This window comes from Dermacentor andersoni, chromosome 1, assembly GCF_023375885.2.
Source record: "Dermacentor andersoni chromosome 1, qqDerAnde1_hic_scaffold, whole genome shotgun sequence".
In the NCBI taxonomy this organism is placed as follows: Eukaryota; Metazoa; Arthropoda; class Arachnida; order Ixodida; family Ixodidae; genus Dermacentor; species Dermacentor andersoni.
This window is the reverse complement of record NC_092814.1, coordinates 181,799,085-181,815,102: the sequence shown is the minus strand read 5'-3', so window position 1 is coordinate 181,815,102 and position 16,018 is coordinate 181,799,085. Positions and strand designations below refer to the sequence as shown.

The 16,018-nt window shown below is 48.2% G+C and overlaps 1 protein-coding gene and 1 pseudogene across 1 annotated transcript in view; one reads left to right on the top strand and one right to left on the bottom strand.

Annotated features, from left to right (window-relative positions):
- ko (Stork-head domain-containing protein knockout) overlaps window positions 1–16,018 on the bottom strand; it is a 426,112-nt gene that overhangs the window by 264,568 nt on the left and 145,526 nt on the right. The gene's annotated exons all lie outside the window — the stretch shown is intronic.
- LOC126535061 (uncharacterized) lies at window positions 4,916–14,729 on the top strand (annotated as a pseudogene).

Below are 16,018 nucleotides of genomic sequence, written 5' to 3'. Positions count from 1 at the left end.
GCTTTTATGTAGGGTACAGGAAGCTATATAAAGTCACAAGGGAGAGAAAGGCAAAGCAAAGACAGGGAGGTTAACAAGAGATTAACTCCGCTTGGCTACACTGTACAGGAGGAGAGGGAAAGAGGTGCCATAGATGAGAGAAAAAGAATACGAAAAGGAACACACACACAATACCGAACTGTTTCTGTGGGTGCTATCACGCAGTCTGCGAAGGCGTCACGTAATGTTACACAGTGTCAACGTCTCACCAATACATTCTACGTCACACAGTAATGTCACAATTTGTCACAAAGTCCGGTGTCTCTTAAATAACGCAGATGTGCCTTATAGTGTCTCGCGCTGATGTTCGTGTAGGCCACTTTCCAAGAACGTTGTTTTCCGTTAGTGGGCGCTAAGCTTGAGGGTCGCTCCTCGCTCATTGCCCGTTTCATTTCACGAGGACTTTCGCCATTTTGCTTACGAGAAGGCAAAAGAAATACAGGAGCCAGTGACAGATTTTATCTTTTAGCCGTACCCGAATCCCTCCAAAATGATGTTCTGTTACCCATGCCCAGACGAGCCTATACCTCTGGTAACATGGGCTAGTCAAGAACATTAGCTATAGTGCGCCAGCTATACTACTGGTCTAGACTTACTACCTGCGTCAAGCGTTATGTGAAAGGCTGCCGCGAATACAAGCGGCTTCCGTCGCTTGCATTCGCGGCCAGGAAGCCTGCTCCAACCTACTGACCCACCACGTGCGCCGTTTTGTCAAGTAGTAATGGACCTTCTTGGACCTTTTTCCCTTGTCTTCCTTCGGAAACAAGTGGATCATTGTCGCTACCGATTATTTGACTCGTTATGCTGAGATGAAAGCGCTACCGCGCGGAACAGCATCTGAAATTGCCCAATTTGTTATGCGCCTCATTGTCCTTCAGAGCGGCGCTCTGTCATTCGTCATCACTAACCGAGGGACCGCGTTTACTACAAAGCTCATGGACGACATATTCACTCTGAGTTACACAAGCCACCGAAAGACCGCTGCGCACCGCCCTCATACTAACGGTTTGACGGAAAGACTATATAAAACATTGGCATACATGATCTCTATGTGTGTAGATGTGCAGCACAAAACCTGGGACGAAATCTTACCGTACGTAACATATGCTTACAACACTGCCACGCAGGAAACTACACGCTTTACGCCGTTTCGTCTTGTTTATGGTCGAGATGTTCAAACGATGGTAGACGCCATGATTCCCGATGACAATGCCGACCGATTCGACCAGCTAACCCCTGACGCCGAGGAGTACATTCAGCGCGCGAAGAAAACGCGTCAACTGTCCCGCGTGCACACAAGACAGCAGCAGTACGCAGATGTGCGACGGTATAATCATCCACCATCGATAAGTTAACTACCAACCTGGTGACCAAGGTTGGGTCTGGACTCCAGTCAGACGACGAGGCCTCAGCGAGAAACTCCTGAGAAAGTACTTTGGACGAAATAAAATCTTAAGTCCTGTGAGCGGCGTGATCTATGAAGTCATTCCAGACGGAGGCGCGCCGCAGAGTGAGCGTCGATTACCGCGTACAGAGATGGTACATGTCGTCCGCCTAAAGCCTTAGATCGCGCGGTTATGTTAATGCCCAGCTGTGATGCTGACACAATTCTCTTTCTTGCTATCTTTACTTTTAGTCAGGCAACTGTGAACTGCGTTGTTTTCTTGTTCCCGCCCACCGAACGTATTTTTTGTGTGCATGTCCGTCCTGTGTTCCTCTGTGTGTATATTTTTCTTCTTTGAGCATTGAGTCGATGCTTCGTAATTAGAAAGGGGGGGGGGGGGAGGGAGAGGGTGTTGAAGAATGCCACCTGGTATTTTTAGTCTATACATTACGAACGACGAAAAGAAGAGGAAGACCTAAGCCACGCGCCAGCTGGAGACCGGGGGCGGCGTGCACGAACATTTAACAGCGAAAATAATAACGAATTTAAGAACGCGTTCTTAAATGCTCCATAGACAACGCATAGTCCGTACAAGAACGGCTTCCTAAATTCGTTCTTGTTTCCGTTATTAAATGTTCGTACAAGCCACCCCGGGTCTTTGTGTCGACTAGCCGTCTAAGCTGTCTTGCTCTGGTGCACGGCACTACATAGTGTAAGGATTGGGGTCGGGCATGAAATAAGTGGTAGCTGGCCCATGCCACCGTCCCACTTACCCACGCTGAGGGCGTTGTTGAAGGGAGGGACTTGTTCTCATCGATAACGAGGTATATGGGATTTATTTACAATATCTACATGAAGGGTGGAGAACGTTACATTTCATCAGTCTAGCATGACTGAAAGAGAAAACACACCAAGCAGCCCGAAATCGCTGCTTAAAAACCCTCTGTCCTCCCTAGATTCCTAGGTGAGGGAGAACTGCTGTTCAACCTTCGTCCAATGGGAGCGTCCAAAGTCATCGTAGTCGACCCGCCTTTGAGGGGGAGGGTTCACACACTCACTTCCGCACTTTGGTTTCACTGAACACACCGCGGGGAGTGGGTCGTCGTAGACAGGGGTTAATACGCTTGACCCGAGCAGGCGCCTCTTGATTCCAGAGCTGACCCCGCAGCTAGCCGCCGCGTCTGTCAATTGACTGTGACGACTTCTGGGGCCCGTGAGAAAGCACCGCAAAACCCCCTTTTCCCGGAGTTCCCTTGCTCCAAGTAGACCGTGAAGGCGACAGCGAATCAACCAACAATACAGGGTCCGCCGAACGTGGCTAGACTCGCTGGCGCCGGGAAAGGTTCGAAGGTCACTTTTCCGAAGATCGCTACTCCCGCAGGTCGATCGAAACAATTGCAGTGGGCCGTGAAAGGTTTGCAGTTCAGTACCCCTGCAGGCCGATCGTAACAATAGCGAGACATCAGCAGACAGATCCGCAGTCGCGTTCTGGCGCAAAAGTGACAGACGTTTTTTTTTACTAAATGTGTGGCGCGCGTTGCTCCGATAGCTGTGAACAAGGGAGTGGCGTGGAGTATCTCATATCAATTATGTTTTGCATACATATGGTCTGCGCTGCAGAACAGGGTTATGGCTGCTCGGCTGACACCTACACATCAAGCTCTGTTTAAGAGAAGACTGATAAATTTGGCGATTCACTGGCACTTATGCCAATTGCCATCCACCAAAAGAACATGTATTTAGTATAGTATTCATCAGCCCCGCAATCCTGGAAAGTGTCGGATCCCGTATCTGCAAAGTGTGCTGAGGAGAAACGGTGGAACGGCTGGTATACCGGTTAATCGATGGTTTGATGCGTGTAGCGCACTTCGAGTATACCAATGTGCTTCAGCAGAGTATAATGCTGGACAAGTTGGCGCAAAGCTTTAACGAAAGATTTGCGGCGTAGCGTAAGTGAGAGGAAACACAAGAGGGACAGGATAGGCTGGCGTCCTGTCCAGTCCCTCTTGTGTTTCCTCTCACTTGCGCTACGCCCCATATCTTTCGCTAAAGATACCAACGTGGGATAGCAAACGTCCTGTAACCCCTTTTGTTTCCTTACAGTCACTCCGCATCTGAGCGTTACGGAAATAATACGACAGTGACTGAGAGGCATAGTGTTATGAAGAGAGGAGGCGAAAAAAGGGGGCGAAGGGTAAACGATGTGGCGAAGGATGGCGCGACATACTATCCCGACGATTTGCAGGTTGCCGCATATCTATAGATATCAACTCCGCAGTATGTCGCTTCCGCAAAACACTGCGCGCAACGCTTTATCGTTCCTTGACCCTTTATCGCTTCGAGGCCGTGCAACAGTCAGGTCCGTTTGTTGGCCAGCGCGTGCAACCTACGGGATCCGCCATTTTATAATCGCATCATGCCGCCACTACGAAAGCATGTCAAAGTGGGTGTCTTCCGCTCTCCTCTGAAGGCACGCACGTTCATCCCGCGGGCAACAAATTCCTTTTCTTCACGTTTTCTTTTTCCTCTTGATCTTTTTGATAGCGTCAAAGGATAAACGAGCCAGAGCGTGTTGGTACGCACGATCGAGGTGGCGATTTAGCGTGTTGGGCTGTAAGCTACATCTGTCATTTACAGCCATTTTAGTCCGATACTGGCAGCCAACTTTCCTTTTACCCTGTTCTTTAACTGTTATTCTGGCGGGTGGATAACTTACGTTGGTTTCCGAAAGTTTCTGCTTACCTTCTACGCATTCCCAATGTCTTTCTCTGCATCGCCGATGAGTCCTCATCATCAGCATTTCGGGCTCATCATCAGCACTTTTCTTGCTCCCGAGTCCCCTTAAGTCCATCATAATAAAGGCCTCTCTGGATCTCACCCCCGAAACGGCACCCACTGGTATCAAGAAGTATTTCGCGCTTCTCCATGTGACAGCACCAATAAGCCCAAACATGCCGCTGTTACTGCATGCCCCTATCCAAATAATAACCACCCACAGGACCACTTTTCTTTTTTTTTTTAAGTGTGAGGACCGGCGAGCAGGATAGCATACTCGACCCTGTAGTGCGTTCCGATTCCATCTGCGTTCGGTGACGTGCGATTCCTCCCAGATCGCGGCTATATACGCGAAAGGGTCACGGTGAGACTCGCACGGGGCTTCGCCTTGTTGTTGTCCCAAATTAATGACAAACGGCAACGCGGCGGTGGTGGTAGCGCGTGCGCTCACCCGACAAAGTGTCATACGCCGGTGATCTATAGAGGTAGAAGGCGTGAGCAAATCAGGGACCAGACGGCGCTAAAGAGGACGTGATCACCAGCGGAAGAAAGCGTACTTAGAGAGGCGGCTCGTGCGGATAAGCAGCAGATGCACGAAGATCGTACACCACACACACGACGGCGGCGCGATCGTTGTGGGTCACCTGCGCCAAGTTCACAAGCTCGGTGAACGTCTCATTTGGCCCACTCCGAACGGGCATCGATGTGAACGACTCAATGGCGCGCACCGATGCGGCACGCGAGTCCCGCAGGAAGGAATTGCGGCGCCGGAACGGTCAGGCAGGTGCAGCAGCGGTCAGCGAGCCGCCGGGGCCTCTCGTTTCGTTCGTCAGTGCACTGCCACGGAGATCCGCGCACATAGAAGTGCGGCCGCGAGACGACGGGCACCCGGAAGAGGCGCAGCTCTCGGCTCGGCGGGTGACCGACAGGTGCGCATCTCGGCGCGCCGGCTTCACGGCTGGTGCGCGTGTGTGCGTGTGCCGCCGCACATGCGTGCCCTCGACTGTGTTGGCAGGAAGCCTTGTTCGTGCAGGCAGCCATGTATTACCTCTGGCGCAGACGCGGAACAGCGGCGGCTGACAACCTGACCTCTCTCTCCACCGCGCGTGCGTATGTGCACACATATAGAGTTGTCAATACGGTTCCGTCGACGGCAGCGAAGCCGTTTTTTTTTAGTTGCACAGGAAGGAACCCTGCATTTGAAGCACTCGCCGTCTCTTTACGATCGTATTTCGTATTTGAAAGAGAGAGAGAGAGAGAGTACCGAATTTCGAAGTGCGCGAAGTTTTAAAAAAATACCCTTTCCTATCTTCTAGATCGGCGACCTGAAAAAAAAGAAAGCAGAATAATGCGCAAATTTGTGCAAACCCGGTCGGAGCGACGCCAGGCATAATTCACAATTGGTCTCCACCTCGATTTGTTTTTTGCTGTTGTCGTCGTCATGGTTGCTGTTGTTTGAAGCAGTGACGCCAATAAGCCTGCAGAAACCGCTCCATGCTTGCGACCGTATACTTTTACGTGACGACGCAGATATGCTCTGCCTTAACTAAGTAGAAAGGTGAATCATTAAAAAGTAGGCAAGAAGTGCATGCCGTGTAGTATACGACGCTTAGTGGTGCACTTAGTAGGTAGTCTTACTTCATTAGAAGTGACTTTGAGATAGCCTGCTCAAAAGCAGCCTGCTTTCCCATTTTTGTTGAATTAGTGAACAGCAGCGATAAACCATGAATGAAACAATTTGCTTGGTTTATATTATAAAGGATACTGAAAACTTAACTCGAATGGTTCAGCTGTGGCAATGCTTCAAATCAATTAATACAGAAGCGGAAAAGATGAATCAGAATAATAAGATTTACTAAATTTACTGCAACTAATGTCTATGCAAATGTTACACTCAGGAGCAAATATACCAGCCGGCGCTACAAAGACACGAGGAAACATTTTTTTCTCCTTTATTTTTCGCGCTAAGAAAATCAATGTCGGGCCGCATCACGGCCCGGAAGCATACTTCCGTTGATAGTAAATGTGGAAATGGTGATCATTCTGAACAGATTAAACTGGAAGCGATCTCAAGCCCCGCGATGAAGCGACCATACATGGCATTTGTTTGTTTTCCTGCCATACACCCTCCGACCATAAGATGACACTGTTTCGTCATTATTTCATTAAGGTGCGGCCGATGCAGTCTCAATTTGATGCTTACCAAGTGAAAATAGGAGACTCTCACGTAAGGAAAAAGGCAGGAAAGAAATGTGATCTCTGTTTCCTTTTGTTTAGTTTTCTTCTTCAACCATTATGACTATCAGTTCCTGCTGCTATACTGTCGCTGTTTTTATAAGTTTCTATCACTTCATTCTATCACTCACCTACTCCACCGGCTTCAAGGAGTGAACACCTTCCTCACTAATATCTTGCCACCTCTTCCCTGAACCAACTTCCCTTAGTCTTTTCACCACAATCGATCTTCACCCCCCCCCCCCCCTTGTGGATGCAGCGCTTGTCTGTTCTAATTGCGTTACTATACAATCTCAAGACTTTTTTTCCCTAATAAACCACAGCTACGACGTCCGCAGCTTCGGCCGCCGTTCAGCGTACGCAAACGCCTCCAGATCATTAAATTCATCGTCGCTTCACACATTCCTCTCAGTACCCTTATTTTACCCACTGGGCATATCCTGAACGTTAGCCTCCTAGCTATTAAGTGTTCCCTCTATTCACCTCGCGTCCTACATACGTATATAATGCGTGGCTACATGTTTGTCTCTGTTTCTCATTTTTATTATTTCTTGTTTTCCTGTTCGCATGAGTATGAGCACCTCAGACTTCAGAATTTGAAGACCACAGCTGACTGCGGGCAGTGCAGCAAAGCAGCTTGGAAAGAAGTAAAATTAACTTTCCTCCTGGCCCTCAGCAACGTTGCAACTCCAGGCACGCCATATGCATGCAGAGAGCAACTACATGAGCCGCCAGAGGACAGCACCCGCAGTTGCGCTCTGCAAGAGATTTTTCTTACAGAACTACAAAGCTAGCTTCACCGCACTGCACAATTGCAAAGCTAATGACGGCGCGAGTCTGCACTAAAATTCACGCTAAGCATGCCGTACTTTGCGGAAGCACGGCATGCGTAATACGGCACCCGTGGATCCGCATCGACGTCTGCCTCGCAGAACACTCCAGCCTTGCACGTACCCGCTGACTGGAAAGAAAGAAAGAAAGAAAGAAAGAAAGAAGAGAGAGAAAGGAAGAAAGAAAGAAGGTGCGTGCGGTGGCCGTTAGCTTGGAAAATTGCCCTGCTTGAGAACAAACTTCACTGTTAGCAAAATATCTTCAGCCGAAAAAGAACCGAAATAGGCAGGAGCAAATCCCTTCCACACTTTCTGCCCCTGTGACTACACGGGCTCACGTGTTATATCGTAAGAATACTTTCTGTGGGAACAGCTTGTACGCAGACATATTTCAAGCGCATTTATTGATATTATTGCGATATCAATTATATGGACACTCCATGCAAATTATCACCGTCGGCGTCGCCGTGTTGGTCCGATAAAGTCCAAGTGCGATAAGATACCATCGCGCCCCGCGCGCCGTATGCCGTGGGTGCCATGGGGAAGCGTGCAAGGGTGAGCCGAGAAGCCAAAAGAGAGGGAGGTGAGCCAAAAGGGAGGGAGGGGGAAGGGGAGCACTGTACCGTGATCAAGCGTGCGCCAAGGGAGGAACGGGGAAGGATGGGCGGCCGGTTAGTGGCGTCTGCTCCTCTGGCACAGCCGATCGCCGCCGCGCCCTGCCTTGGAGGTAATATCTGGCAGGGTCCAAAGTTGGGCGAGCCAGATGGCTGGCTGCTGCATGCACGCTGTCTTCGCGCGCGTCTATAGTGCTGGAAGTCGCGTAATCGCAAGGAGACACGTCGAAGGGAAAGCCAGCAGAAGTTATTCGCTCCACTCGGTTTGCGCTCTTCATCACGCCAGCCTTGCGACAGCGTATGTTTGCAGTCATCGAAAGAGATCGGTTTATGCACATATGCCTGTGTGCGCCTGACACCAAGCTTGCTAATTTAATAAACAAGCGAATGTGTACTGTAATTATACGGCAGATAAAGCTACGAAACTTACTTCGTGCAGTTGTGTAATACTTTGCTATCGCTATCATGCAATCCTTCGCCTTTCGGGCGAAGCTGTGACAATTTATCCGTCAAGCTTATACTTCAATCGACACGACCTTCATTTCTTTTCGCATGTTTGATTCCTCGCTAATTCATTTTATGCTGAAGTGTCGGGAAAATTCACGGGCACTTCGAAAGTTCGCTACTACACCACTTTAGGAGGTGTAGCAGCGTGCTCCCATGCTCCCACCTAAATATTTGCGTCATCAGTTTTTCGAGCATTAAGAGTCATTCACGAACATCACCAAAATAAGGTCGCTGAAGTCTTTAGTGTGTATGCTCTTATTTCGATGCTTTCAGTAGAGCAAATGACTAGTTTCATACTATAGGATGCGCATAGCATACTATACTATTGCGGCAGAAATGCGACTCAACTCGACGTGTTCATGTCTGCTCGTAGAGTTAGCCACTCGCTAACGCATGCTACCGTAGAGGCAGTAATCACGTTTCGTTTTTGGAAGACCGTGAATAAACTCAGAGGTACAAATGAAAAAAATAATAAAGGAATAATTAGGACGGGATCAACGGCGCTTGAACGGGACGGAGTGAGGACGACAGACAGAGCTCGTCCTCACTTCGTCCAGTCCAAGCGCTGTTTTTTTCCCGCCCTAATGACGTACCAACCATGCCAGATCGGCACACTCCTAAAGAAACGATGTCTTCCAAATGTGTCACTTACGTCACGGCATTTTACGCCCAAGCTAGGACGCGTGCACACAAATGTTGAACGCTCCCACAACACAGTTGGTCGAGCGATTCGACGAACGGCAAGAAATCAGAGTGCTGCATAAGCAGCCTGCATTAATATTTTCTGTCTGTGAGCCTTCTGAAAAAAACGCACAAAGCTAGCGCAAGTTCTTTGAGGTAGAGGATGTCAGTGTGGCTACGTGCAACCGTGAAGTACGAGCACGACGAAAAGCTCACCACGACCGCGGTCCGCGACACGAGACCGTCACCCTGCTGCCCAACAACGCAAGCTATAGCCACAAGTGCAGTCCTGGACCCTTCGCGAGGCAGGCACGAGAAACGCTGGCCTGTATCGCGCTCCCCTGAACCCTTGTGCTCTCCCTTGGCGACGCTTGTGCTTATGCTCCTTTTAGGTCGCTTCGCTAGCTTCGCCCTGGACTTTGCTGTGCCAGAAGAACCATTGCGTTGCCGATTGATCCCCACATAGGTTTTGCGGCTCTTAATTATCGCATGGTGACGGCAGCTGCAGAAGCCTATCGTGCCTGGTCACTGCCACACGTCTCGAGTAAGCAGCACTACAGAGGGCTCAATGCCTCTTTTGACCAAAACGCGTTGCGATTCACACCGTCTCTTTCTCTTCCCTCTTTGTCCTTGACTTCGCAGCTTCACTCATGTCCCCGCGGCCGTAGCGGCACCCCACGGTGGTCGCCTGAGGATTCAGAGTGCATACGCACGCACAGTTGCCCACGTCATGGCTGCTCGCCGCGAGCGAGTCGCGGTCGTTACGCGCGCGGCGTAGCGTGTCACAAATGCGAGGCGCCGCGACGCGAGGTGTTGGAGCGTTGAGCGCTGTGTGTGCGCGAACGCTCCGCGCGCGCCCCGTTCGGCTCCGTGGACGCTGAGCGCCCGCGCGGCTTCAGTGGTGCGTGCAACGACCAGGGCTGGACGAAATAATCCTTTTGGCGACGCGGAGAGTGTGGCCAGTGAACTGACTCCGCCAAATGCCCGCCCCCGAACGAGGCTGTGGCAGGAGGCGTACATAGCGAGGATGAGGAAGAAGACACGGGTGGTCAGGCGGCCTGAGACTGAACGGGGTCGAAAGCGACAAGGCTGCGTTGGTAACCGGAGGTTTAGGTAAACGCGGCTCTCTCATGTAGAAGCACGCATGCCGCCGTTCAGTGGCAAATAGGAGGAACGAAGGGGTGACTAGAAAGGTATTCGCAACCTGTGGAGGCCGTCCGAAGTTCCCCGAGTGCTCCTGAGTCCAAATTGTATACTCTCTCCTCCCCGAACGCACGCACGCCATCTCCTTTCTCTCTCCGAGCCATACAGCATCACTCGCAATATCCGGAGAACGGAGAATCGTTCTTAAAACAGACTGCGGTGTCCTACCTGATAATTCGAAGCTTTTTGCTAACCAGGTTGCGCTGTTGTATCCCACCACTAAAACGTTAGTTGTACAGCTCTGGTCTGCCGCAATTCCCCCTATGCTAATTGTCTCACGAACGCGAATCCATAGATCATACTTCTTTTGTCTTTATTCTGCCTCTGGTTTTGTACTCAAGTGAAATGACATCCGAGAATTCCATTTCATAATCTTTGGTTGAGCTTTTGGAGTCCTTGTGTACTCTCTGTACAGGGACCTCAGAACTGGGCTCCTGCAATAAGAATGTTTGCCGAAACCAGCTGCAATTAGGAGCTATGAAACGATAAGGTTACCGTATTAATGTTTTCCTGTTCTATAAGCTACTCTTCGCCATCTACTACTATTTTTTTCTCCTATTCTATTCTATATTTATCTATTTTCTTATATATATCCTGACACCCCATCTCTCGCAATACCGTTTTGCTTTACCCTTCGTACTTCTTTTTTCCTTCCGCTGTCTCTTGCTCTTTGCTTTTGCAAGATTGATTGCATTTTTGCTTTTCGCTACTTATTATCTGCATTTTTAAATAATTTCATTAATATTTTCTGTTTTCTACTACCGTCGTACTCTTGGCCAATCCTCCACAGTGAATTTGGTGAATTTGTGGCATTTTCTGACATCATAATCGTCATCCTAATGTTCACTGAACCCGCTAATTTGCTCGGAGGAAAAAAGAAAGAACTGCCGAAAGCAAACCACTGAAATCAAAGCAGTCTTACAGAACGGGCTGGGGAAAAGGGGTAAGGGGAATAAAATATAATAGACTTAGATAGGCTGCCTCTCTCCATGCCGAGAAAAATAAAATCACAAGGAGTAGGAGTAGGAGGTGAAATAGACGGAAAGACAGGGAGGTTAGCCAGTTCTCAGACCGGCTGGTTACGCTATGCTGGGGAAAGGGGGTAAGGGGAATAAAAGATAATAGAAAAGAGTTATTACAAAAAAAAAAAAGAAAATTGGGAAGGAAGAGCAAAAATAAAAGAGAAAAAGGAAAGGAGAATACGGCACTGCTTAAAGTCTGTCTCTAAGACCAGTCCTCCGCAAGAAGCGCAAGAACGCTTTCAAAGCCTTCTGTACTGATGACGTTCTCGGGTGGTGTCCCAGGACCTTTTCCTCCGACAAAATTCGTTTGTCAACACTATCTAGCATTCTTGAAAGTTCTTTCCTGGGCGAACTGAAGCGGGGAAACTCACAGAGAAGGTGGGGGATTGTTTCCTCGCAAACTACAGTTATCGCTTGTAGGGCTGTTAGCCATTCCGATACGAAATGAGTACGAATTCGTGAAGGCCACGCCAAGCCACAAGTGACACAGAAACGTCTCCTCAGTTCTAGGCGGAGCCGTAGATTCGGATCCATGTTGTGGAGACGAGCGTTGGTAAATTCCGTCGGATTCCACTGTGCAAGTGTAATTTAACGTGCGAGCGAACGAAGCCCTGTAGCTGCGTCTGTTCTGGATAAGGGTATAGCAACACAGTGGGGACCATCATGAGCAGATCGGGCGGCCTCATCTGCATGGTCCTTTCCCTAGATACCGCAATGGCCCGGTATCCACTGATATGCTATGTTGTGTTTTTTCTCTAATGCGCAGTGGTGAAGAAGTCTTATGTCAGTGACTAATTGCTCATTCGTTCCATGACGAAATGGCGACATAATGCACTGGGAAGCGGCCTTGGAGTCGAAGATTGACCATGCATGTAACGGTTCTTTAATTACGAACTCTAGAGCAGCACGGATAATGGCAGAGAGAGGGAGAGAGAGAGATGCAAATGAGAGAAAGGCAGGGAGGTTAACCAGACTTAAAATGTCCGGTTTGCTACCCTGCACTAGGGGAAGGGAAAAGGGGAAGTAAAGACGGAAAGAAGAGCGTGAATGGCGAGTTCTGCAGCTGTCGATGATGTAAAATGCGATGTCATGAATTTTATGGTGACGGATTTCGAGGGAATAATCACTGCTCTTGCTGAGCTTGCAGAAGAAACTGAACCATCTGTGTAAATGTGAAGGCGTCCGCTGTGTTTCTCATGCAGGAGCAGTACTGTGGCTTGTTGTAGGGCCAAAAATGACGACTGTGTTTTCCTTTGGATTCCAGGAATGGTTAGGAGGGCTTCGAGGGGATGGAGGCACCACAACGGTAATGGCGGTCTTGCTGCAGGCGTGAAGTTCCAGGGAAGCACTGCTCGATGCGAAGAAATAATATCGCTGAATGCAGAGTGTGGCCTAGAAGCAGGAAGTGAGGCGAGATGGTGTGATGGAATCCGGGTGAAATAGCTAATGTGCATTCTCAAGGCATCTACGCAAATATATGTTGTGATTCGGTGATCACGCGCGATGACCACGGTGGCTGCTGAAGATGCACATCTCGGAAGGCCAAGGCATATTCTCAGTGCCTGAGCTTGAACTGACTGGAGGACGTGTACATTTGTTCTTCGGTTCCTGCCCAGCACAGGTAAGCTGTGGCGCATGAACCCGAAGAAGAATACAGTATAAAGTTGAAGCATCGCTCGTACAGATGCACCCCACGATTTTCCTGCAGGAAATCTCAGCACGTGGGTGATCATGGTGAGTTTCTTTTTCATGTAGGCAATATGAGGGCTCCTGCAGGACAGGTCGCGATCTATTATTATTCCCAGACAGCGCTGGGTCTTCTCATAACTAAATAGCATGTGCATTGATTTTAATGATGCATGGACCCATCGCCTTACGCGTGAAGGCAACCAGCGAGCACTTCTCAGATGACAGCTCTAGTTCCCTCCCTTGAAGGCAGTTTGACGTCAGTGTAGCCGCTCTCTGAAGCCTGGCACGCACGTGTAAACGCGTCACCCCTGATGCCCAGATGCCGATGTCGCCTGCGTATATTGACAGGTGCACGGACCGTGGCAGTACATCAACAGGGGCGATAAGCGCAAGGTTAAAGAGAGTGGAAGTCAGGACTCCACCTTGAAGCACACCGCGACAAGTACAGTGGTGCGTTGTTGTACCATCTTCTGTCTGTACAAAGAAGGGGGCGGGGGGTGTTCTGCACTTAAAATAACTGTAAATCTATTGGTAGACACGGCCCACCAATCCAATGTTCCTCAAGGCGTCCAAAATAGCTTCATGCGATACATTGTCGTATGCGCCTTTCACGTCCAAGAACATCGCCGCAGATAATCTCTTTATGATTTTTTGTTGCTGTACAGAGGAGTCAAGGTCAATCACATTTTCCATATAGAACCATCCCCGCCGAAAGCCTGTCACAGCATCAGGGTATATCGCGTTATGCTGCAGGTACCACTCTAGGCGAGTCAGTAGCATTATATGCGCCACTTGTGAGCTAACGCTTACTGTTTCAGACTCTATCATTGAATGTAGAGACTGTACTTCTAAATTTCACACCGGGAAATGCTCGGGAATCTCGGACACGACAATTAGATCGAAGGGAGATGCGTACCACCTGGCTTGGCGCTGCACGTCCTGTAGACGACAGAAATTACGTGTGCAACCTAACAAATCTAGTGATGATTCTGACACGCAAGACGTGCGGCAGTTGTTAATGACCATTAACGGAAAGCTTGACCAGCTGTTGCCACTCCGAGAGGTAGTTGAAGGCATTGAAGACACTCTACAATTTCTGAGCGAACAGTACGATGAACTGCAACAACGAACGGAGCGAAATGAAAATGAGATCAAGGATCTAAAACGTAGAACCGAAAGACTTGAGGGAAACGAGAGCGATGTCAATCAGCTTCACGCTGAAATTGACCAACTTGAATGGAGGAGCCGCCGCTTAAACCTGGAATTTCATGGGATTCAACACTCTGAAAAAGAAAACCTGCTCGAAAAGCTAAACGACGTAGCCGTGCAGCTCGAACTTCCACAGCTCTCAGAAAATGACGTTGTTTCAGTTCACCGGCTGCCGTCAAAGAAAGAAAAGATACCGGGTATAATCTGTCGCTTCGCGAAACAAGCAGATAGGGACCGCTGGTGGAAAAGCAGACAGAAGTTGCGTGCATCGAAAGACGATGTATTCCTGCTTAAAATGTCACGAAAAGGACCCGCGATTTGCTCTTTCAGACAAAGATATGGGCGAAGCGAGCAAACTACAAATATGTGTGGCACAGCAACGGCCGCGTTCTTGTCCGAAAAACCGACGGTGAACGCGCAGTAGCTGTTTCTACCGAGAGGGATCTTGATAAACTCGCTTAAAAACAGTTCTTGATAACGATGGCTTGTGCAAGTGGGGAGACTTACATATTGCCACAAGTATTCAGTCAGCATTTAGGCAAAAAATTTCAGCAATCCTTTAAATGCTTTCATCTAAACATCCGCTCAGTTTCTAATAAGAAAAACGACCTCTCCTTGTTTTTTGAACAGCTAGGACAATCATTTGACACGATACTGTTAACAGAAACATGGTCAATGAACGATGCGAATATTTTCCGTATCCCAAATTATAGTACCTTCTACTTAAATCGGTCATACTCTCGCGGAGGCGGAGTTTGCATCCTGGTAAAGGAAGTATTCGAGTGTGACTTACTGCCCGAACTTTCCGCAACAACAACTGACTATGAAATTCTAGCAATAAGAATGCATAACACCGTTATTATAGTGTGTTATCGCCCTCCCAATGGCAGCGTTAGCAAGTTTTTTGATAAATTAGAAGAAATCTTTGAGTTTGTTAATAAAAATCGGCTTGATTTAATTTTCGGCGGGGACATCAATATTAATATGATGAAAAACGATGCCCAAACTTTACAATTAGATATTTTACTGAAGGTGAATGGTTTAGTGAATGTAATAGACTTGCCCACTAGAGTTACCGAATATTCATCATCTTTAATTGATATTTTTTTTACAAATATCATCCCTGAAAAAGTTAAGGCGGGTGTATTTGCCTATGACCTCAGTGACCACTTGCCTATATTTATTTGCGCCAAAGGGCACATTCGAGAGAAGGTAACGCAGCCAATGCACCAGATGCAAAAAATAACCCCGCGCAATTTGTCTAAATTTCGGGAACAAATAGAAAATGCCTGTTGGGATGATGTCTATAGATCCAACGAAGCAAATGGGGCCTATGAAAAATTTCTTCACAATGTCAAATCAATATATGAATCTAGCTTTCCCTCAGTGCGCGTTAAGCCAAGCAAAAAAATTCGGAAACCATGGATTAACTCTGAGCTTCTCGGACGAATCGCGCATAAAAATGTTCTCTATGGCAAGTTTATTTCAACTAAAGATATCGAATTATTCCGCCAATTTAAAGTGTGCCGTAATCGCCTCGATAAAGATATAAAAAAGTCTAGGCGAGAATATTTTGCAAATTTCTTTGCAGCAGCTGCTGGATGCTCTGAGATTATGTGGAAAAGGCTCAGCTCTGTATTAAGGCATCATCCGCCTATCAGTAAACTTCTTAAATTAGATATTAATGGTATAGAATTATCTGGGAAGCGGCTTGCAGATACATTTAATACATATTTCGCAAGTGCAGGTAATACGCCTATGCAACCAAATGATCTTAGTAATATTCCGGTTAATAGCAACACTATTTTTCTTAAACCTGTAGATGAAAAC